Consider the following 24,442-nt stretch of genomic DNA (forward strand, 5'->3'; position numbering starts at 1 on the left):
TCCTTTGGTCAGGTGGGAGCTAGGATGGTACAGGTTCTGAGAATGACACAAGCATACCGCTTATTCAGTCTGAGGCATTGAGCTTTCTGGGCCCCACTGGAAGCCAATCCCAGACGGGGTAAACTCATTGAGCCAGGGTTTCCTACTTGGAGTTAGCTTGTCAGACTAGTTGTGTGGCTTTTGCTCAGGGAGGGAGGAGCAGAGACAGAGGGCTTGGGGCTATCAGTAAGCACACATTACACCCAGCCCTGCGAGTTATATCCTGGAAACTATGGCTGGGATCTCCCTGCCCTCCCCCTCACCAGATCCCATGGCAGACATCTTCCCTGTCAACAGAATATAAAGCAGTGATGGAGCCCTGGGTGTCTGCGATGGCAAGGCAGCCCCACCCTCCTGCTTCCCCTAGAAAGGAGATGGCGCAGTCTACACACTCCTGTGGCAGTCTGCCATGTGAACTTGCTTTTTTTCCCCTCCTTTTTGTGTTAGTAGTGGGGCTTGGATTCAGAGCCAGGGTGCTGTACCTGAGACTTTTTTTTACCCAAAGCTAGTGCTCTACTGGTTGAGCCACAGCTTCACTTCTAGCTCTTCAGTGGTTCATTGGAAATAAGAGTCTCACGGACTTTTCCTGCTTGGGCTGGCTTCGAACCATGATCAGATCCCAGCCTCCTGAATAGCTAGAATTACAGGCATGAGCCACTGGCACCGGGCTTGCTCAATCTTTTAAGTAGCTGTATGGGAGGACAGATGAGGGTATACGTGTCCCTTCACACATAAAAATAAAACTTCCCCTTTATAAAATCTATTCCGAGTAGGCAGAAGGGATGTGGGAAATGGAAAATGTGTCGGATTATATTGAGTCCTAGCTCATGTCTGAGTAAGTTTCCATGGTGGGGGTAGCTTAGTATGCATTTATGCTGAGCTGATCCTGCTCCAAGCCGTTGCTGCAGATGAACAGGCTTTCTTGTGTGTGTAGGGAGGTGTGTGTGGCGGGGGAGTCACCTCCTGTCACACTGGAAAAGGAGCAGAATTGAGGGAGCACTGACCAGAGTGGGTCTGCATTTTACAGCCAGCTAGCTAGCTTCTGGTGTAACATGATGAGTTGGGGCTTTGCAGGCCCGGGAATCCAGTGCTCAGGTAGAAACATGACCGCCAGGGCCAGACAACAGCCCTCACTGGGCCCCTCAGCGCACCGAGCGAGCTCCGTGCTGAGCCTTTGGGGTATGAGAAACCGGAGCCCTGGCCCCTGCTCTCCTGGAGCTCACCGGGTAGTTGGGGTAGAGCTCAAAGCCACAGGAGACTCAGGAGTGCACAGCCCTCTCACCGTGTCCCAGGACGGGCAAGGGGTGCATCAGGCCAGGTGGGGTCAGTCATGGACACGTTCATAAAGGAGGTGAGTGTGCTCTGCCCTAGCTGCCTCCAGGTTTCTGGGGGGCAGATGTTAGCAGGACCCCCATGTGTGACCACACAACATAGCTGCTTTTTCCTGGACAGCAGTCTTTGGGCAGCTTTGGGTCTGAGGGTTGAGATGCGTCACTTTTTCTGTCATGGAGAGATGACCCAGGCAGGTGTGTGCCTTGTGCCTGCTGAGACCCGCTCCTCTGGAGAAACACCCTGTTTTTTAGTTGGGTCAGCATGCTGCATTGCCATACAGATGACCCCTCAGCCTGGGAACTGCCATCCTGTCTTGGGATCACAGAGGTCCGTGGGCCTCCAGGAGGCTGGTTGGGGTGGGTGCCGTCCCCAGATGAGGGCAGCCCAGAGGGATTTATGTGCCTGCCATGCCAAGCTTTTAGGTGCTACTCTTTTTTGTTGTTGGTTTTTTGGTTTTTTTTTGTTTTGTTTTGTTTTGGCAGTGCTGGGGCTTGAACTCAGGGCCTGAGCACTGTCCCTGGCTTCTTTTTGCTCAAGGCTAGCACTCTGCCACTTGAGCCACAGCACCACTTCTGGCTTTTTCTACGTATGTGGTGCTGAGGAATCGAACCCAGGGCTTCATGTATACGAGACAAGCACTCTACCACGAGGCCATATTCCCAGCCCCTTTTTTCTTTGGTCGTGGGACTTGAACTCTGGTCCTGGATGCTGTCCCTGAGCTCTTCAGCTCAAGGCTAGTGCTCTACCACTTGAGCCATAGCGCCACTTCCAGCTTTCTGGTGGTTAAATTGGAGATGGTCTCACGGACTTTCCTGCCAGCCCTGGGCTGGCTTTGAACCATGATCCTCAGATCTCAGTCTCCTGAGTAGCTAGGATTACAGGCATGAGCCACTGGGTGCCTGGCTTTACATAAAAAACCCTAGAGCCAGCTTGTGGTACCTAGAGTTCCCTTCCCGGAAAATACTCTTTAAAAAAAACAGCAACAACAACAACACATTCTGAAGCTCATGGCCAAATGTGTGACTCAAATAATGCAGTGCCCAGAATTGACACTGTGGTTGCTTTCTGATTCCAATGTGGACTAAGGTGCTTTCATTGATGGCTTGATGTTGGATGTCGCTTGGTGTAAGAAAATGGTACGGGTCACATCATCCAGTAAAACTTGTTCTTCATCCTTTAGTCTGCCAGGGTCTGTGGTTAGCTGTGGAAGGGCTGAGTGGTAGGCATTGCCTGAGCTGGGCTAAGTCTCTATTGCCCAGTACCCATGGGAGAGAGGGCAGAAGATGCCCACCGAACCACTTTCTTGTGTTCTTTCTTCCTGTGGAGGCTTTTCTCAGGGTTTCCCCTTGAAAAGGCAGACAAGTTAACTGGAAAACTCGGGGTTGATTACCTGCTGTTGAGGAATATATTATTTCACCTGGGGTAGAATTAGGATATTCAGGGGCCCAAGTTCATTACACGAGCTGGGCCTAGTGATACACACATATAATCCCTGCACTCAGGAGGCTGAGGCAGGAGGATCACTAGTTTGAGGTCATCCTGGACTACCTAGCAAGACCTTGTCTGGGGTAAAAAAGTGTCTTGTATGCCTCCAGGTCTGGAGGTGTCAACTGCTCAGCTGGTAGGCTAGCTGATAGTACCTCACCTCCTCACCAGAGCCAGAAGGCAGCTCAGGTGACGCCGGATCCAGGCTGTCTCCTGGCCTGACAGCTGCACTGGCTCAGGAGGCAACTTTAAGGCAGTGAGCCCGTGGGAGGGGGCTGGTGGCCCCCCCATGCCTGACAGGAGGCGGTGAACAGTGTGGGAGGGGCGATCAGACCTGGATTCTACCCCACTCCTCCTGCCCTGGGCCCGTTGAGGGGCCGCAGCTTCGCTAGCCTCCTCGGAAAAGGGGCATCGCCGCCTCCCAGGACGATTGTGAGGATTAAACAGGATAGAGTGTGTGAAGCACTTGGCACGGCGCCTGGCACATTGTAAGTGCTCAGTAATTATTTTAGCAGCTCCCCTCCTGTAGCCAGGTGGGGGCTGCGGCTCCAGCCTCCTTCAAAGGGCTTGAAAGTGCTGCCCAAATGTGCAGCGCAGTGGAAAACCCAAACATCTACCCCCTTTCCTGAACACCCCCTCACCCACCCTCCAGAGCCCTGGAGCCTAGCCCTGGCCAACGACTTCAAAGAAGCATCCTCCATCCAGTGGCAACCAGCACTGGCTGCAAGTGACATGGCCAGGCCCTCCCAGCCTGCGGCCTCTGCATCCATCTGGGCCTCATTATCTGGGAGGTGGCTTCCAGCTTCAGAGTTTCAAGCCCTGAACAGAGATCTGTGTCTGGATGAGCCATAGGCAGTGCCAGGAAGACTCTTACACGAACAATTGAGCTTGTTATTAAGTTTGCTGTCAGCTGAGGGGCTCTTTCTCCCTGGTCCCCTCCTTTCCCAGTCCCCCTCCAAAAAAACAACAATAACCCGTATCCACTCATTAGAAACAACCCATGGCCTGCAACATACTCTAGAAACAGGAAGAGCTTCCTACTGATCACCCCAAAATAACAGCCCAGAAAGCCTAGCAAAGGGTGCCAAGAGGTGCACAGAAGCACATGGGACTTTCTGGAAGGCCTGGGGAAGCAGAGCCCCCTCCATGGGGCCTTCCCTGCCGTGAGAAGCTTCTCCTGCTGGCTGCTCCATCCTCTTTCCTCCTGCCCCACCCCCCCTTTCCCGAGGTCACTTCCTGATGCCATTCCACAACTTAGCCCCTATCCCCCCCAAAAGCAATCAAATCCACAACCTAATAAGGCAAAAGAATGAAGAGAATGTCCGCCTCCCAGCCTCTCCCCAACAGGCCCAGGCCCACAGTAGATTTGGAAAATGTTACAGCAGAGTGACAACTGACTGGGGGGGGGGGGGGGGCGCTGGGCAGCCAGGAGCTCCCATTGTTGGCAAGACCCTGAGGGAGGCCACCCGGCTTGTGCTTTCCAAAGCAGGGAGAAAAGTATATGGAAAGTTGCAGCTTGAGTCAGCTGCACCTCCAGGGGTGGGTTCACAGCCTGGAGAACACGGAGTACCAACCAGCAAGGCTTTCGCAGAGTGATGGGCCTCGAGGTGTGGCCCTGCGCCTGACACAGGACAGGGATGTGCAGATCCAAATGGGGTTAAATTATCCTCAGTGTTCATTAAAACTTGTCATCACTTAGTGGTGCCCCATCCTGAAACCTGTCACCACCGCCCCCCTCCTCCCCCTCAGAAGCCATTTATGATGGACTGGGAGAGGAAGGCCCTTGTCTCTGGTGTGAGCCCAGTGGGAAGGGGGTCCAGCCTGGCCCATTTTGTTTTAGAAGGTCAGACTTCATCATTAACCTGGGTGCTGGGGGAGGTTGTGGGGGGAGAGAAGGAGCCAGCCTAGGGATGTGCCAGGGCTTTCAAATTGCTAATTATCAGCAGGCATGAGGTCATCTGTAAATATATCTAATTCTTTAGCTTGTAATTAAGGTGCTCATTAAAAGTGCAGGGGAAATTTTTTTAAGGGAAAAACACAAAAAGCCTTTGTTTCAACCTGACAGGATGGCTCAGAACCGGCAGGACTGAGGCACGGGGCTTGTTTCCTGTCTTAAGAGCCTTTGCAGGAAACACTGGGAACAATATTGGTGACCCTGCCAAGGAGACAAACCTGGGGTGATGTCATTGCTTGAGGCCTCTTGCCTGGGGGTGGGGGGGGGGAAACGACTGATCGGTGGGCTTTAAAAAATGTTGTGTATTTAGCTATCTTTCCAAGAAGCAAGTCAAGTTGAGAGTGGGAGAGAAGTCTCCAGGGAGGGTCTTGGAAATATTCTCAGCTGAGTCCAACTGGCCTTATTTTTCTAAGCTTTAAAAAAAAAATCCTCACTATTCTTGTTCCTCAGAATGCTGCTTTTTTAGGGCATTCTTGCTGTGTGCTCTGAGTAACCCAGCTGTTAGAGTGTGCAAATAGTTACTTAGGCCCTAGGTAAGCACACACACACCCTTAGGAAGTGTGGAAACTGACAGCCAGGATGAGATTTTGATGTATCTGTGTGCACACACATATTTTGGAGAATACCCAGTGCCAGCGAGCTGGCATCTATTAGAAGTTATTAATCTTGCATGTGCCTCCGGGAACCGTCTGGACTATCTCTGAGGGGGAAAAAAAAAAAGGACAAGCTTTATATCTATGTCATTTTTCCACTGGCTTGGAAGTCTTTTAACAGCAAGGCATAAACACAGTCTTAAAATGAAAGCAACAAAAATAAACTCAAAACAGCCCTGTGTGGAGACATTAATGCAAACGATGCAAGCTGGCTTGCTATTTCTGTGGCGGAAGGCAGTTCTAAGAAGAGCCAGGACTGGTTAAAGTGAGTTGAGTTTTTGAGGCGTCTGTGCCTGATCCCCCCCCCCCCCCCCCCCCCGCAAATCTCCCAAGTCACTCAGGCAGTTAGTTGTAAGGCAGTGTCTCCTTTCCTGCTTTGCCTTGTTCTGGTCCTGGATGGGCCTGGGAAATACCAAAGCACAGTCGCCTCCAATTGTAGTCTCCCTCCCAGCACCCCTCCTAACATCCCTGTGGCTTTGGGAGGAAGTTCGGAGACTGAACCAGAGGAGCTAAGCACATTTCCCGTGGCTCACATCCGGCGATCTACCCTTAACCCCCTTACAAGTGACATTTACCCTGACAGTCTTGGAAGAAAGGCAAAGAAGAAAAGCAGTCAGCTGCCCTTGCCCTCACAGCGGTTCCATTCTGACAGGACGGGGCAATGAATTCAGTGGGGGAGGGAGCCACCTATTAAAATAGATGATGCCAGAGATGGATTTCCTGGGTTTGAGAAGGGCCTTCCTGCATGGTGTGTGTTGTAGGGGAGTTGATATATTCAAAGACCTCCATGGGCTGGGAATGTAGCCTAGTGGTAGAGTGCTTACCTAGCATGCATGAAGCCCTGGGTTGGATTCCTCAGCACCACATATACAGAAAGAGCCGCAAGTGGTGCTGTGGCTCAAGCGGTAGAGTGCTAGCCTTGAGGAAAAAGAAGCCAGGGAGGAAAAAGGAGCCAGTGCTCAGGCCCTGAGTCCAAGCTCCAGGGCTGGCAAAACAACAAACAAAAATCTCCAGATTGGGAGTTTGAGGCCAGCCTGGGTTGTATAGGAGAGCCTGCCTCTAAAATACAAATATTAAGGTAAGTGAAAGGCCCAGTTGAGTCCTGGCTGCTTGGCTTTTGGTGTGTGCTTCCATGGACTGGATCCCCTGAAGAGGCCCCTGTTCATTGTTGGCTTGGGACCTGCAGCTGGAAAGGAATAGCAAGAAGGATGCTGTCCCTGGGGAGGAAACCCCCAGTTTCAGGTGTCCCCCCCCTCAGAGGCTTCTGCTTGGGTGGCCCAGGATGGGTTGGTATGGATGTCCAGGGACCCATCCCAAGGTTGCTGCTTTTACTTAGACTGCACGTGTGGGCAGCTGGTGGAGACCCTCGCCGGTGTGGGTGACAGAAGGCACAGTCACTGCCTGGGAAGATGGTGACCGCCCTTGGATGGCTTGAGCTGCCTCTGCAGCTGGAGGCATGGGTTTGTGGTGGCTGCCAGGAAGCATATGTAGCATCCAGTATTCAGGAAGTTGGTAAGGCTAACACCATCTTTGGCAGACTGGCAACAGTGCCAGGGGCTGACACAATCATGGCCATAGCCTGGGGATAGTAAGTTTTTGGGGGTCCACTTTAGAAATGGTTTCTTGGAACGTTGGCTTGCTAGCACCGCAAAAGGGAAAGACTGCTGGCAGCTTGAAGCTAGAGATGGGGAGAGGAGAGAGAGGCAGTGGCAGCCAGCCGAGAATCTCAGCGCTTGGTCTTCAATGGATGGAAATCTTTAGGCCTTTTCTGATCTTCATGGAAATAACTGCTCACTCTCAGCCCCAGTGGGGGAAGTGTTGGCAGCAGGTCGGGGCCCACTCCTCGGTCCTACTGAGCTGGTAGAGCTGGTGTTCCTGTTTCCCAATCTGCACCTTCCTTTCTCTTCCCTTTCTCCCAGCCCCACCATTGGGATCCAGCCATCATTAAGAAAAGGTGTCTCTTGGGTCCTCAAGGAAATGGGACTGGAGGGTCTCCAGCGTGCTCCCTGAGATTCTGGGCTCTCTGTGGGAGGGAGCAGCATGGCTTAGTGGAGTGCTGAGGCTAGAAGTTGAATCGGGGGAACTCTGTCTTCAGTCCTCTTTCAGGGACAGTGAGGAAGGGATGGGTCTTGTCACTCGGGGGAATGGCTGGGACTTCATTTTTCAGAAAGCTAGAAATCCCGTTTTATGGGCCAGTTAATTGAACTAAAGCAAACAGCAACAACAAACCCTACTGTCCATACAACATGGGACCTGTTTGGTGCCAAGAGCTCCCCAGCTGTGACCTCTGATCACACATGGTGTTTGGCCCTGCCTCTGCCCTTTCTTCAGTTTCTTCTTTCCTCTTAACTGATTTGCTGCTGTGTGTCCCTCTTAGTGGGAGAAAATCCATTTTTCTTTTGCTCCTTGGTTGGAATGAATGGTAGGAAAGTGAGTCTGCCTTTACCAGTCAGTAATTTTTAGTCTCCTGGCCTCTCATCTTTCCCCTTACCTTAGATAATTGACTTGGTTGCTCAGAATTTCTGTCTCCATCTCCATATTTTTAGGATCTGGCAGCTCCATGTTTCTGTGAATAGAAATAGTGGAAACCTTTTTGTTGTTGTTGTTTGTTTTTAGAGGCCTAATGCCACATTTCATACAAAGGGAGCTATTATGTACAACAATAACCTAGTGGACAGTGCCAGCCTTCACAGTAAACTTCCACTCCGCCATCTGCATCTGAGTGTCAGATGTGCAGAAATACATCTTTATGACTGGCTGCTTAAATTGGACTTCTGGAAAATGTTGGTAACCCAGGATTTGTGAAAAGAGACCAGTGCCAAGATTCGGGTAGACCCAGAAGTTCAAACACAGCTTTTCTTATGGATCAGAATGTTGATAGATTTCAGGAGAATGGGATACCAGTAGAGATGCATAAATTTGTAGACTCTTGGGGGTGGGGAATGGACACTTACCCCTGGGAACTTCTTCTAAGTACTAATTGGGTCCCCTGCTAGTTGTACCAGTGCTCCCACCACCATCTTATCAAGCTGTGCTGGGAGCTGCCTGTCTGGGAAAAGCCAGGAAACTCCATAAAGGCATCACCCTCTCAACTTTTAACTTTTTTGGACTCTTGTTGCCTTCGCACTGGTTGAGTATTTCCTGCCTGGATTGTTTTCTCAAGCTGGCTTTGAGTCCTTCAACGCTATTTGTGTGCCTAGAAATAGCTGGAGGGAAAATGGTTGCAATGCTTTGCATTGCTCCTTGCCTTCTGTGGACACAAACTCCAGGTCAGGTGGCAGGGAGGCTTTCCACCCGGAGAAGCCGCTGGGCGGAGGAGGCTCCCCGGCCTGCTGACCTGTCACATCCTTCTGCCAGGCTGCAGAATCAGGACAAGAGTGATGCTAGCTAGTTCTCATCCGTGTAGAGATCAAAGTGCTTAGAAAGAGTGGGCCACCAGCTGTGCAGAACATTCAGTAGCATTGGTTACGCCAGACTCTTTTTTTTTTTTTTTTTTTTGCCGGCATTGGGGCTTGAACTAGGGGCCTGGGCACTGTCCCTGAACTCTTTTGCTTTGGGCTAGCACTCTAGAGCCTGGTGGCCCAGAGCATGGGCACTCAGCAGAAAAATGAGTCTGTAAGGGTCTGAAGTGGTCCCAGTGAAGTGAGATGGGAAGGTGAGAAAGCCTCCAGAAACCGCCTGGGAATAGAAGGACTGTACTGGGAGGTGGGGGGCCCCAGCTAGGGCGTGGACTGCAGCCAGCAGGTGCTTCTCATGCAGAACTTGGGCTGGAGGCACAAGAAGAGAGCACTGTTTCAGGCTCTAAGCACAGAGCAACACGTGGCCTTTGAGGTGGGCCAGATATCTCAACAGTTCATGAGAGCACATAGTACTTTATTCCTATAGCTTAGCCCCAAACTGGCATGGCATTTGTTTTAGTTTTGGTCTTTGGAGTCAGGATCTTGTAGTCCAGGCTGGCCTGGAACTCCTGGTCTTCCTGAGTGCCTGCCTATACCCTGCCAGGCATGGCATTTTCGTCCAGCTTTACAGAGGAGCGAGCTGAGGTTCAGAGAGACTGCCCATCTTGCCCTAGGCCACTCAGCCTATAACCAACCAAACCAAGAATCCACCTGGACTGGTCCCCTTTTGTAGGCCATTTCTTCCATGTCAGGACAGTCCTGGCCTGCCTTTCCTCTCCCTTTGTACCCCTGGAGTTGGCACTTGGGGCTTCCTGATGAAGATCCTTGGGATTCAGGCCTGTGATGGCCTGAGGATGGGTGTGGCAGGCGGATGGAGCCTGCCATCACTCTGCCTGGGTAGCCCTCCACAAATGCCAGTCCTGGCACATCTCCCCCTCACCCCGGCATCTTCGAGGGGAGATGAGCATTTGGCTGAATGACATGTCTGGGAACTTGTCTAAGCAGAGATGGGAAGTTGAGAGTTGTTCTGGGGCCAGACCTCCTGTGTTCGGCCTGCCTATATATGGCTCGCTCTCAGGGACCAGGTGATGGCAGTGGGAGTTGTTTTCTGTGTTGCTGGTGGGAGGTGCCCAGCCACATTCCTTTGTAGACAAGCACAAACTAGATATTTTTGAAATTGAAGGTTGAAACCAGCCAAAGAATTAATCCTGATCTGAGAGCACATGGTGATCGAGTAGACAGCCAGGCTTGGGTGCGGCTTCCCTGGCCTTGTTGCTGTTTTAATAAGCCTCCAAATACCTCTGGAGCTGTGTTCTCCATGGCTGACCAGAGGCCTGGGCTGTCCACAGGGTCAAATCCGTGGTGCAAGCGTGTGCACACAATGCCTGATGAGGTGCTAGGAAGAGGTTTCCTGGTGAGGGGTCAGCTGGGTAGACCTAGATGACCTTTGCCTTTTCATGGGTGGGGGAGGGGCAGGAGGTAGGGGTGGGGATCCTCGCTGTGCATGCTGGGTCAGAGACCCAAAGCAGAACCCATGTGCTGGTTCTGAGTGGCTGCCAGACTCTCTTCCTGGCCCTGTTCCTTACTACCTGAGGGACCATAGGCCAGGGAGCCACCCTTTCCTCAGTCTCCAAACAGGGCCCAAAGCACATCCCCCACAGCTTGGCCAAGACCTGGAGATGGAGTCATCATGAGGGGTCTTCTTTGTGTGTGTATGCACACACCTTTTTTTTTTTTTTTTTTTTCGGTACTGAGGTTTGAACTCCTCACATTGCTAGGCTGACTTGGCTCCTCACGTTGTGGCTGCCAGTTGAGCCATATCCCAGGCCTCATGACGGGCTGTAGAGATCCCTTGAGAGGTGTTGTCTGAGTAGACATCCTTGGGTGTCGGGGCTGTGGAGTTTGGAGATCCTTTCTTCCCAGAGCTGGGGCTGCAGAGACAAATAGTGCTAGATGAAGAATTACTGAGTGCCAGCCAGTTTGACTGCCTGATACTAAACGTCAAGCATTCGAGGAGTCCTGCAAAGTAAGATTCCCTGAAAGCAACAGCAGTTGTCCACTCATCTCCCCCCTCCCCCCATCTCCAACACAGCAATGGCTGGGCCCCTGGCTGAGGACCTGACTCTCAGTGGTGGTGGTACAGGCGAGGAAAGGCAGGCATCCTATGCCGCAGCGTCCTTTGTGCCAGCTTAGAACTCTCTAAGGGGAAGTGGGTCCAATAGGGCCCAGGTCACCCCAAGCCTGTGCCCATTCTGCCTGCAGAAAACCTTGTATGGAAGCCTCTGGGGCCGATGCAGGAGGTAGTACCAGCAGTGACAAGCCGGAAGGCCCCAGGTGTAGCTTTTCACTTCCGGAAGCTCCAGGTCTCCTTGTCCCTTTGCCAGAGTGTGACCAGGTGCCAGTGATGGGCTTCCTTTTCGCTCTGATCTCCCAGGGCTGAGTAAAGAAAGGCCAGGGCAGCTGCCACCCCTCCTCCTCCCCCAGCCACTGTGCCATTCTACCCACCTCAGTCTCCAATCTGTGACACGCCTGCCGCCTTCATCGCACAACCATCCTCTCTGCTCTCTGTCCCCCATGCCACTCGAGTGAGAGAAGCGACTTTTGTCCACTGCTGGGTCCTTAGCATCTGAAACAAAGTCTGACAAATACAGGTGCTCTGGGAATAAATATGCATGCTATTTAGTAGACAGGCAGCCCATCAGATGGCACAGATCTGCTCCTCACTGCCCATCCACTTGGCCGAGTGGGAAGGGTAGAGAGACCAACACCCACCCACATTTTGTCCTAAGAAAGAGGCCACTTTGGGTCCAGAATGGCTGCAGCTGTCCTTGCCAAGTTGTGCTCCAGTGCCTGCCACTTGGGAGACAAGGGATGCTTTGCAACGATGCTGTCATCTGGAGAAGTGGGGACACTGGCATTAGAGAAGAATTCATGTCATTTGCGTGACTGAGCTCTGTGGGGGGTGGAGGGTGGGGGTCTAGACAGTTGGAACACTGCCATGAGCAAGACCTGAGAAGGGACCACCACTAGACAGAAATGGCCAAGATGCAGGTCTCACACACACACACACACACACACACCCTTTTTTTTTTTTTTAAATGTTTCCCCTTTTATCCAATTGCTACCTCCAGATAAAATTAACTTACCTAGTGAAAGAGACAATAAAGAGTTTTGTTTCTGGGGATAGCTAAAAACTTTCAAACATAGCCCTGTGGTTTGGCTGAGTGACTGCCTTCCTGAAACCTGGCCTGCCTGCTGTTCCGGTGTAGCCCACTGGGCTCCGATTGTTGAGCTGGGCCTGGAAAACAAGCTGTACCAGGAAAGGAAGAGCCGTTTGGTGACCATTGTTATTTATGGGGCAGTGGCATGGAAAATCTAAGAGAAAGGTGGAGGCTGCACAGTGCAGCTGGGCAGAATCTGATAGCTCCTTGGCTTTCTCCAGGCCGTGGGGACCCTGAGTGACACCATGGGCCGCCCTTTCTCTTCCCCTCTGTCTGGCTCAGTCTGGGGCTTTGTCTCTCGTGTCCCTCCACACCTCCTTTACTGTCTACAACCATAGATCCCAGGGAGGCAGCCCTTCTGTTCTCCAGAGTCCTTGCCTCTGGGACCTTCTGTGTTGGGAAGACAAAACCTGAGACTGTTCCTCCTTTTAAATGCAGCCTTGTTCCGCAGGAGAAGGGGGAAGAAAGAGATGGCTTGTTCTGTGAGCAAGTGGGTGTGCTCCTATACACCTTTGAAAGGGCTCCAGTCCTGCCCCGTGGGGCCTTCCTCCGGTGGGGGAAATATGAGTTTGGAATTTGAGGGGAATTTGAGGCTGTAGTGTGGGGTGGGAAAGTCCGGCTTTTACCTGGAGCAATGATGTCTTTCTCTTGTGGAGGAAAAGAAAGAGGTGATGGGTGGTCCACGAGATGGTGTTTAAAAAGCATTTAAGACAGGCACTGGTGGCTCAAGCCTGCTATCTTAGCTACTCAGGAGGCTGAGATCTGAGAATCGCAGTTCAGAACCACCCCAGGCAGGAAAGTCTGTGATACTCTTATCTCCAATGAACCACCAGAAAACCAGAAGTGGAGCTGTGGCTCAGTGGTAGAGTGCTAGCCTTGAGCAAAAGAGCTCAGTGATAATGCCCAGGTTTGAGTTCACGACCAATGACACACACACACATACACACACACACACACAGAGTCTTTGCCTGGGTGTGTGGGGGGCGGTCTTCTCTCTTCCAGTCACTCTCCCATGTGGGAGGGTGTGTACCAGCTACCTCTTCCCTAGCCTCTGCAGTACAGGAGACTTGAGCCTGTAGTCTTGTGTGGTGTTTGTGAAAATGAAGGTCCTCTTCATGCACCCGCCCCTGCAACCGTGTACATGCAAGATATGTCTCAAATCCATGAGACTGCACTGTGTGTGTGTGTGTGTGTGTGTGTGTGTGTGTGTGTGTGTGTTTGCTTGCAGTGCAGGGGCCAGAACCCTTGAGGAACTGTTGACAGATCCTCTTCTACTTTGCACAGCCTTTCTCCCCAGCAGGAAGTGGCTCTGGTCCTGACCACCCTCCTCATTTCACTGTTATCATTTGACAACCATAGCTCTCTCCCTGTATCCCCAGCACCAGCACACCAGCACCGAGCAGCCGAATGCAGCAGGTGTGAGCAGATGTTCTCAGGCCATGTTAGACTGAAGCTTTCTTTCACACGCCAGCCAGTCAGGCTTTGATTTTGGCTTGTTCAAACCCAGCGATCTCATGGCCTTCTTTCCAGGTTCTCCACTCCCAGGTTTGACGTTGCTCTTTCCACATTCAGAAACTATGAAACCACTGAGTCTACTTTCTCCCTGTCAGATGTCTCAGGCTCCTAGCTTCCTCCTGCTCTTTGTGTGGGGCAGCTCCAGTGTTGCCTCTTCATAACATCTGTGCCATCCCCCACCATGACCTCCTACCTACCTGGCCTGGCTCCAGTCTCCTAGTCGTCTCGGTGGCTCCATGAACACTTATCTTCCTGAGACGCCTATCTAACCAGGTCACCCCATCCCACCCCCACACTGCCCAGAGAATACATTCTGAGCTCATGATGGGGTGATGTCTGGCTCCTGCTGACACCATCCTCACCACTGTCTCTGGAGCCCCCTCACACCTCCTGCCCCTTTATGGGGTTTGCCCTTGGTGTGTTGGGAATTGATGAATGACCCTCTTCCCAGGTCACCACCTATCAGAATAGCGCTCCCCTTTCAAGGCCCAGATCAGGTGTCACCTGACCTCTGCTGTCCTCGGATCACACTGCCTGCCAGGCCTCCACCAGGGCAGAGCTGCTGGCTTCTCGCTGGAGCCAGGGCCGCACCGAGTAGGTGTTCAGTTGAGTCAGCTGGGGTTGCTCCTGCTCTCGTCTGCCATTCTTCTGGCAGTCTCTTGCTGGTTCTGGACGAGATGATGCTGTTGAAGTTGGAGAACAGCTCCTGGCCAGGGGCTTGTCCACTTCTGCAGTAGTCCAGCTGCCCCTCTGGGCCTGCCCCCCTCCAACCTCCCTAATGACATCCTGCATATTGAGAGTATGCTAGCTTGGTCTCGGGACATTTGGCGTCTGGCCTCTTTATCTTCCCTTTTGTGCTCTCAGAACAGCAAGCCTCAGCCGCAGCTGGAACTGCAGCGTGTGTGGAACCCACCTCCTTCCATCCCCTCCCTGTCACCCACAGAGCAGAGTGATGCCAGGACTTGAACTCGGGCCCTCATGTTTGTCAAGCTGGCACTCTACCACTTGAACCTCACTTCTAGCCCCGGGACCTATTCCTTCCTACTACTAGAAGGGTCTCTTCCTGCTTATTAAGGCCAAAAGTCACCTCCACCAAGAGGCCTTCTCTGATTTGCCCCCCTCCTTCCCACTATGGCTGTGTTTTAACTTGGCCATCTCAAGTTGCCCTATTTTCTTCTATGTTGTCTCCTTGTAGACTCCAGGCTTCCTGAGGATGATGCTTGTTGATAGTCCCAGTGCTCAGACTAGTAGGTAGCAGGTGGTAGGTAGATGCTCTCTATTGGTTTTGAAGTTGGAATGGAGTCTGGCAGAGGCTCAGAGGGGTGAGACCCTACCCCCCTCTGGAGGCCTGGGCTAGTGGGAGCAGCTGTCTGTGGCCAGAGTTGAGGGTCAGGCTGGGGTAGCCATGTGGAATCCTGTGAGGCCCAGTCCATTGCTTTGGTTCTCACCTATTATCCTTGTTGTTTTGCTATTCCTGGGGCTTGAACTCTGGTCCTGGGCGCTGTCCCTGACCTTTCATGCTCAAGGATAGCACTGTACCACATGAACTACCGACTTTCCTGCCTGGGCTGCCTTCAAACTGTGACCCTCAGATCTCGACCTCCTAAGTAGATAGGATTACAGGCGTGAGCCTCTGGTGCCCAGCTTACTGTTCTTAAGACAGGGTCTCCTCACCTAAGGATCAGAATCCTCCTCTCCCCAGCCTCCAGGGTGCTAGGATTTCTAAGGCCAGATAAGCATTGTACTCTGATCTTCCCATTCCCCCCCCCACCTTGCTGATCTGAGTGAGGTCTGTGCCTCCAGGGATGGGCCTCTCCTCTCTCTCCCCTCTGGGAGAACGGGGGTGGTGGGAGGCTCCCAGAACCCAGACAGGCCTGGGGTTCAGCTGTAGCCTCCAACTGAGTTCCTCCAGCCCTACCTTGAGCCAGGCCTCCCTCCCGCTCTTCCCTTACTGCCACTCCTTCCCCCTTTTCTAAAAGGACACTGAGCTGCACCTTTGTTTGATGAGTCACTGGCTGTGGCCAGTCATAAACTGCTATTTCCTAGACTTTCAGAGCACTTTATCAGGCGCCTCCCCTCCAACCTGGGAACGGATTGATACGGGGTCAGTTAACACGTCCTGCCGAAATCTGTCATTGTGCCCATATAAGGCAAACTCCTTAAGTTACTTTTTACCTTGGCAGAATCACAGGAATGTCAAGGTAGCCCTGCCGCCTCAGCATAGCTCTGATTCTCACCTGGTCACCTGACTCGCCCTTCTCCCATGACTCACCCTGGCCTGCAGCACTGGAGCTGGCCTCTGAGACAGAGACCAGCCACTGGGAAGGGCTTCATTTGCGGGGGAAGCTGACAGCTCCAGAAATGTCAAGACAGCCTTAGCAAGACTAGTTAAAGAGACCTTGAGGGCCCCGGCCCTGCACTCAGCTATGTGACGTTGGCCACTCTCAGCTTGTGTCACCATTTAGTCCTCCATACATAGTAAAGGGCTCAGCAGAGGTGTCACTTGTCCCATTGGATTGGGCACCCAGTCATTAAAAGCACCTCAGATGTGTTTGGAAGATGCCCCCGGCACTCAGCAGCAATGATGGGGTGTGTTGACATGGCCCCTGGGGGCCCCACTCTTCTTCATTCCTTGTACTCAGGACCACTGAGTCCTTCCTTGGAAATTGGAGCCCACACTTGAAGGGGGGAGTCCCCCATCTTTGGAGCAAACCACTCGCATTGTTCTAGGGTAGCATGTGTTCCACCCCTGGTTTCCAGGGCCCCCCTTTATCCTCTGACCTCTCACAGCTCCTGGAGACTGTCCCCTGGGAGCCCTGCGGTGGCCCAGGCGGGGCCTGGTGTCAGCCTGTCATCCCCAGGAAGGCATGTAGGTGCAGCGAGCCTGGGTGAGAGTTCCCTGTTGCCAGGGCAAACGGTTTCACCATCTTTAATGGAGCAATTATGAGTCAGAGGTTTCAGTCTCTCCTTCATGGTTCCTCCCAATCCTGTAATTACTCTCGGGTTATAGAATCTTATTTTGGTCTTCCTTTTTTTAAGTTCTCTGAAAACACTGTTGCTATTGTCCACCTATATTGTCTACCCAAGGGGTCTGAGATGGAATGATTTTTTTTTTTTTTAAAGATACGAAGCTTAGAGCCTTTTCTTCCCGCACCCCATACTGGGGCCGGGGAGTAGGCCAACACCTACTCAGCTGAGGCCGGGGGTGGAGGTGGGGGGTGAGACCGGAGATCTTCACACCAGCACTTGCCTCTTGCCAAACTCCAGACTCTTTGGCCTGGAATTTCTGGTCAGAGGTCCCTCCCAGATTCCTGGGTTCCTAAGCCTCCTGCTGTATTCCCTGGGCCTCCCCCTGGGTGCTGGCTCTGTCCCCCTTGGGCTATGCCACCTCTGGGGGTCCCCACTTGGTGCCAAGAAATTGATTATGTAGATGCCTGCCCTCCGTTCTTTGCTAATAAGCTGCTCATCTGTATGTCCTGCCCCTAGCGGGATCCGCACCCCAGATGCCAGCCCCGTCACCACCCCACACACCCCTTGTCTGCTTTCTCTAACCTGGCTGGGTGAACTGTTGACTCAAAGCCTCGGAGGAGTTTCAGTCAGGAAGCAAGCTGCCTACTAGAGACCCAGAAGCAGAGGGTGAAAGGGCAATGTCTGGCCCACAGATGCCCCTTGGAGACCTGGTTGGAGCGGGGCTGGGCCGGAGAGCAGAGCAAGACAGGTACATAGAAGCAGTACCCTGCCCCTCTGTGCCCCAGACTTCCTACCTACCCCAAATGCCTGATTTATCTCATATGATTGAGGCTAGGCAAGTGTCTGATGGACTGGTCCAGATGAAAGCATTCGTTCTGGGCCTTTTCTACCTGTTACAGTTCCAAGTTACACAGCCTCAAGGTCAGAATTGCCAGAAGACCTTTAATCCTCCACCCCCTCCAGGAAACCTGAGCTCAGCGCTGCTCTGGGAAATAAATAGGGTTTTTGTAGCTGAACTCCCTGTTCTCCAGGTGGAAGGCGCAGGGTGCTGATCGTTTCACAGCCGAGTAGAGAGGCCTCAGCCCAGCCTCTGCTGCTGCCCTCATTTTAAAACTGTCTTTTGGGAGTGGAAGTTTCCTCTTTTGAGAGTAGCTATGGAGGTAGACCTCACCCTCCCAGCTCCTCTTCCTGCTGGGAAGCTGTTGGAAGGCTGAACAGCTCCTCCCTCTACCCTGTGGGCCCTGCTTGCCTTTAATTCAGAGCCTGACTTCTGTGCCAGCAGACATGGTGTAGGGAGGCAGGCCCTTCTCCTTGGGTTGCTTGATTGGCTTCTCTTGGATGAGATGGCTCTAGAAAAGCCTAAGAGGGAACAGGTTCAGGTGGGAAATCAGAGCATGCCACTTGCTCCTGTCTGCCAAATACCAGGACATGCAGCTAGAAACAAGTGTACATCTTCATGACCTTGAATTAGGTCCTGGCTTATTAAATCAGATCGCAGAAACAAATTAGACTTCCTCAAAATAAAAAACTAAAAAATTTTCATCGAAGAACACAAGTTTGGTTTGGTGGGGTTTTTGTGTGTGTGTTTTTCTTGATACTGAGATTGGAACCCCAGGCCTTGCTCATCATGCCCAGCAAGCGCTCTTCCGTTGAGCTGCACCCCCAGACCACAGGACAGTAAGTATTAAAGTGAGAAGACATCCCACACATAACATTTGTTAATGGTGTTTCTGATAAAGGTCTAGTGCTGAGAATATACAGACAACTTGTACAACTCAGCAATGAAAAAGATAACTGTCCCAGTTTATATATATTTGAGCCTGGTGCCAGTGGCTTATGCTTATCTATAATCCTAGCTACTCAGGAGGCTGAGATCTGAGGATTGTTGTTCAAAGCCAGCATAGACAGGAAAGTCAGTGAGACTCTTATCTCCAATTAACTACCAGAAAACCAGAAGCAGTATTATGGCTCAACGCGGTAGAGCACCTAGCCTTGAGCAAAAAAGCTTGGGGACATCACTCAGGCCCTGAGTTCAAGCCCTACAACCAACAATGACAAAAAATGTGCTTTGACATGCCTCAACATGATGAACCTTGAAACTATGCTGAGGGAAAAAAAAAGCTAGATGGCTGCTGTGTTTGCACACACAGTAGGCCAAACCCCCAGCCACGGGAAGTGGAAGTGCTGAGAGTCTTCAGAGGATTAAGGTGATGGAAGCAACCTGGAACTGGGGGGCCCTCCTGCCCCAGCCTTGGGGGCCTTTTCCAGTGCTACCACCGAGCCATGCCCCCTTTCCTTGAAGGGTCTTTGGAAGCAAGAAGAATCAGACCATGAATTATAATACCTTTAGCTATTTGCATTTTATTTATTTCCTTTATTCATTTGCTAGTTGAGAGGCTTGAGGACAGCTGCTTTATGTCAGCCACCAAAGTACAGAGAAAACTTGGCAGTTGCTAGAAGAACCCGGCTACACACACACACACACACACACACACATACCCCACCCCCTACTAACCACTGTGCTCTGCAGAACGGTGTGGTTTACCTGTTGCCTGTTGGACACATACAGCATGTCTGCTATCATCCTTTTCCAAGGGAGAAAGCAGAGACTGATAGGAGGTTTGTGGTACACTCCACACTTGCCCCTCCGGGCAGATTAACAAGCAGGACTTACCCCCGCCCCCGTAACCCAGAGTCCATTGCTGGGCATTGGTGGCCTGCAGGGAGCAGCGTGCTGGGGACCAGGGGCCAGGGCTTTTCTGCCGCAGCTGCAGACCCAGAGCAGTGTCACCCTAAGTGGGGACATCTCTGGCCCCGAGGGATAAATGAGTGACAGCCCCTCGGGGAAGGGCTCCTGGGAAGGTGACATTTGAGGGAGATCACATAAAGAGTGGGGGCCAGGGTTTTTCTTAAGGAAGGGCAGCGCTCCACGTCTGTCCGTGTGAGCAGCTGTTACTCCGAGGACTCGCAGGGGCCTGGCTGGGCGTGCGGAGCTGCTTTCTGGATGGCCACGCAGGGCCCTTGGAATGTTCACGACTGCACTACGTGGTATTTATACCTCTCTTCCAACTGGAATGTCAGCGCCTTTCCATGTAAGCCCAGAAAACTCTGAATAAGGCAACTCGAGCCCAGGACACATTTTCTCTGTTACGTTTTCACACTGGGCTGTCTCATTGTGGGGCAGGTACACGCATAGCACGCGGGTGCGGGGTGAGTGGCCCGGGTCCTGCGTGGCTGCCGTGGCCACAGCATGAGCAGCTCCCCTGCCCCTCTCAGCCTGGCTCATCTCCTTTGGCCTGTGATCACTTGGCAGTTGGTCTTCTAGAAAGAACTCACAGGTCCCGTCTCAAACTGTTCCAGAGGGCCCGTGGTCCCTGGGGACCTACGTTCCTGAAGGCCAAGAGGCCAGGGCCCTGAAAGCACCTGTAAGAGCTGGTGATGAGGCCCAGGGCCCAGGAGCAGTGTCTGCTTTCAGGAACTGAAAAGATGCTGCACCAGGCCTGGCCTCGCCCGGGGCCTGGCAGTGGCCTGGCAGATGGGTGATAAGAAGGGTGGCAAGAAATAAATAGCTGCTCCTGCCTGGTGTGCAGGCCCTGGGTGCGATTCCTGGAGCCCCGTGGAGGCAGGAGCTATGGGCAGCGGCCGGGGCCACCGCAGGCAAGGTGGGGATTCCGGAGGTGGTGTGGGGGTCACCCCCTCCGAGCAGCCGGCGTCCCAGCGGAGCCACAGACCCAGCACGGTACTTCAGAGATGGGCTGGGGGGGCTAGAAGTGGCCAAGTGCAGTGGGCTCAGGGCTGGTGGTAGGTGGTGGTGTCCTGCCAAGCGGGTGGCCTGTAGGCCCAGTGGGAGTGGGGTGCGGCAGGAGGGGCACACAGCTGCCCCTCCATCTCGTCCAAGATTCAGAGTCAATGGGTGCCACATATGTGCGCCTGCCAGGCAGTTTGGAGCCCAAATGGATTTTTGAAAGACACCTCCCTCCCCCCAGTCCCAGGACCTTGCCCCTCCCCCTTCCAGCCTCCCTGGGGCACTGGCTTCTTGTGCCCACCACATGCGTGCTGGAGCCCACTCAGCCACTCCACGCTGCTCTGCTTTCCTCCTCCTCCTCCTCCTGAGCCGAGCCGGGGGCCCTCTTTGGAGTTGGGGGAGGGCCTTGCCAGCCAGCCAGCCATGAATGGCTCATTAAAGCCCACTGTGACCACATTCCTGACTGCTTAGGTCACCTCCCAGACAATATCCATCATTCATTCACCAGGCTGCCCCACATCCTGGCGGCTGGGAGGGGTCCCTGTGACACAGGAAGAACTTTATGACCAGTGATGCCCCGCCCCATCTCTCCCTCAACACCCAGTGTTGAAGGCAAAGTAGAAGCAGCTAGCTGGGGCCGCTCCCCAATCAGGGAGCGTGCCAGCCCCTTCCTGTCCCCCCACAGTACCCGGAGAAGCCAGCATGTGTCCGTCATTAGGACAGGCTTTGGGGGGCACTTTCCAAAACACCCTGCCTGCCTGCACACACAGGGCCAGGGCTGGGGCCAGCCCCCTTCCAGGGGTGGCCATGGGATCCGGGTCTCCTAGGCTAGGGCTTGCTGGTGCCGGGGTGCTCACTCTGACATAGTGGAGTACCCCCACCTGGGTTCCTGTTTATTAGCATGGCTTTAGTCAAGTTTTCTCTGGTTCTGCTCTGGCCAGTGGCAACCCAGAGTAAGAGGTGACAGAATGCATGGGCTCAGCCGTGTGCATGCATGGGGGTGACAGAAGTGAAGGCAGGAAAGGGCTCTGACTCAGGAGCCCCGAGGTAGCTTCTCTCTCTACCTCCTGCTGCTTGCCAGAGGCTTTCTCTGGTTCGCCCCCTCCTTTCTTTCATCATTTACTGCCCTTTGCCCCCACCTCCCTTTTCTTCCTTCCTACAGCACTGTAGGACCATAGCTCCCTTGTTCTTGTCCTGATAAGAGCTTGAGAATGAAGTCTTCAGATAAACTTCCCCACCCTGGGATCAGATCGACCCCCACCCTCCCGTGAGGCTGGAGGCAGATGCAGCCAGGTACCCACATTGTATGGCTGTGAATCCAGGCCTGAGGGTGCCCCCCACCCCAGGCCACGGCCACATGACTCACGAGGATGGAGAATTGGTCCCATGGACGATGCATGGCGGGCCCACAAGGCCTCCAGCTGCAGGAAGCACGACGCAAGCTACCCACACGCCCTCTGCTAACAGGGAGAGAGGAAGGAGCCAAACCCAGTGTTATTTTTAAAGCCAAGTAGCACACGCTATGCATTTTTAATGTCCCTTCTGAGCTCTGGCTCCTCCTCCCCAGTAGTATCACTACGTGGAGCAGTGGTGTTCCGGGTGGCTCTTGCCGAGGGTGGCCTCCCGGGCACAGGCTGTGTGTACCCAGAGCATTTAGGATCCTTTCCTATCTTTACAACACCCCTAGCCTCCCAGGAGGTGAAGACACAGCTCAGCAAGGTGTGGGCCATAGGCCTGAGGTCTGCATTCTGCCTGAGAACTAGGCTTCTGGTAGGAAGACAGACCCTTGTCCACACCAGCCCAGTGCTGATGGTGCACACGTGCCTGTTTGTTTAATCTCCTCTTGAGGGGAGTATGTCCACTCATCAACCAGGAAGCCCATGGATCTTTGCTTGCCAAGGTGGTTATTATATAAGGCAGGTGCTACCTCTGAGCCAAGAGCTCCTGTTCTCTGCTCGGAGGAGGAGTGCAAGGCTGGAGTGTGTGTGGAGGGCAGGTAGAGTGGCAGCCCCTGTGAAGACAGGTGGGCTGTGCCTGTGGCAGTGGTGCTCAGTGTCTCCAAAGGTTCGACTGGGGACCATCAGCCTTTTGAGTCTCCCCCCATGTCTCATCCTCAGGAGAGGGCTGAGGGCCTGTGCAGTGGAGAACCAGATTCTGCCCTTGTGCAGCCAGGCAGGGCGGGGGATTCATCCGGCCCACACAGTCTGCCAGGGACCGTGACAGATGCTCTAGATGCATTTCCTACAGTGGAATCTGGAATCGGTAGAGCCGCCGCAGGAGGCAGCTTCTGATAAATCTGCCTGGCAGGGAAGGAAACAGGCTGGAGGGAGAAGTCAAGTCAAAGTCACTTGATGGGGCACAGGGTAGCTGAAGAGGTGGAGTGCAGGCCTGACGCCCTCTGGGCCAGAGCAGCAAGGTCCAGCAGCCCCACCTACTTGGTGTCTGGCTTTGCTGCTGCCCGCCCGCTTTTATTATCTTAAATTTTTGTGTGTGCATACTGGGAAATGGCTTTTGTGCTCAGGGCTAGCACTCTACCACTTGAGCCACAGTTTCACTTCTGGTTTTGAACAGTTAATCTGAGATAAGAGTTTCACAGGTTTTTCAAACTGCTGTCGTCAGATCGCAGCTTCCTGCCTGTGCCCTCTGTGCCTGTCCTCTGCCTGCCGTAAGGGCCCGCTTGGCCCTGGGCACATGACACACGGGACTAGGCGTGCACTGTGAAAGGGGTGGCAGGACTTCTGAGCCCAGAGCAGGCAGGTGAACGTTACAGACATTGGCACCTGGGGGCCTTGTAATCACCTTGACCCGGTGCTGTCTGCCTGGCCAGATTCCAGAAAAGAAAACTGATGTTAGGGCAGGTGGAAGCGAGGGACCTTGGGCTGGGACGGTGAGTGGATGCATGGATGGGTCCCCCATGCGGACCTGTCCTGTGGGGAGATGGGAGAGGGGATGACTGGTGGAGACCAGGTAGGGGTGCTTTGATGCGGACTGCAGAGCAAGGTCGGGACAGCTAGGAGTCGGAGCTGGGTGGAGGCCGAGTCCGGTAGCTGTGTGATCGTGTAGAGTTGTACTTACACTCTGTGATCTTCCTTTCTCAGCCTCCTGACTACTGGGATTCGGGCACACGTGACTGCCCATCTGGGCATGTGTTGTGAGGGGTGGGTAGCTGAGGCAGAGGCTGGCGAAGGCGTCACTGGCTGGAGCAGCAGCAACTGTTCTCCAGTTGGTCTCTCATCTCCCTGGCAGCTGAGGGGCGGGGCTCGGTGGTCTGCTGTCTCTTCTTGCCCTCTCTGATTTGGAAGGAATTCCCTTGCTGGTCCGCACTGTGGGGTGGTGTGTTAATGAGGCGTCATCTTTGTCCCAGAGGCGCCTGGTGTTGGCTCTGAATGAGCAAGCCCGATGACACTTGTCAAAACACATGGTACTTGGCCAGAGGCGCCTTAGAAGCCCCTGGTGTCCCACGTGGGCTCTGCCTGCTCCCTGGGCATGGAATGTGCACTTGCCCGCCCCTGGCGTCCAGCCCACTTTGGCGCTGGCCCCAGCAGATGGAGGGAGATGGAGGGGGCAGGCGGGAGGCGGGGCGCACAGACTCCCAGGAGGAGCGGATGCTTGGGGTTTTCCCAGCAGGCGTCTGGGCAAGTTGGCATTAACTGATGGGAACCTCTTGTGTGCGCTGATGTCTTGTAGCATGCCCCACTTTGCAGGGCCGAGTGGCATGCACTTGGGTGTCCTGCCATCGGCCTTGGGCCTCCAGCTGCTTGCTGAGGACCCTCCTTGTGGGGGAAAAGCCCTGGGAAATGCCTGCTGCTGGCCTTTAGCATCCCAAGGAGCTGCGGAGCCCAAGACTGGGGAGGAATGGCGCCCAGGATGCTCTACAGGGAAGACAGAGGCCTAGGGAAGCAGCTGTGTGGGGATGGACACAGGGCTGACCTGGCCGGGCCTGTGTGTCCAGGTCATGGGGCCTCTCACTTGGCCAGTGACATTGGGCATCGGCACTTTACACATGTATTTACAGACCGTGGAAAGCACAGTGGATTGGGTTCAAGTCAAAGGTCTGCCACATATCCCCCCGGGGGATCGTCTGCTCATCACCCTGACCTCAGTGCCCTCAAATCGCCCTGCCTGCCCCT

General features: G+C 53.5%; 1 protein-coding gene and 1 long non-coding RNA gene across 3 annotated transcripts in view; both read left to right on the plus strand.

The window, feature by feature from the left end:
- Positions 1-24,442, plus strand: part of Actn4 (actinin alpha 4) — a 53,375-nt gene that overhangs the window by 11,751 nt on the left and 17,182 nt on the right. The window lies entirely within an intron of this gene.
- On the plus strand, positions 11,038-24,028 carry LOC125339039. The gene is made up of 3 exons (XR_007208385.1): positions 11,038-11,246; positions 16,463-16,466; positions 24,017-24,028. It is a non-coding gene; the product is annotated as an uncharacterized LOC125339039 (long non-coding RNA).

This window comes from Perognathus longimembris, chromosome 20 (genome assembly GCF_023159225.1).
Source record: "Perognathus longimembris pacificus isolate PPM17 chromosome 20, ASM2315922v1, whole genome shotgun sequence".
NCBI classification, from domain to species: domain Eukaryota; kingdom Metazoa; phylum Chordata; class Mammalia; order Rodentia; family Heteromyidae; genus Perognathus; species Perognathus longimembris.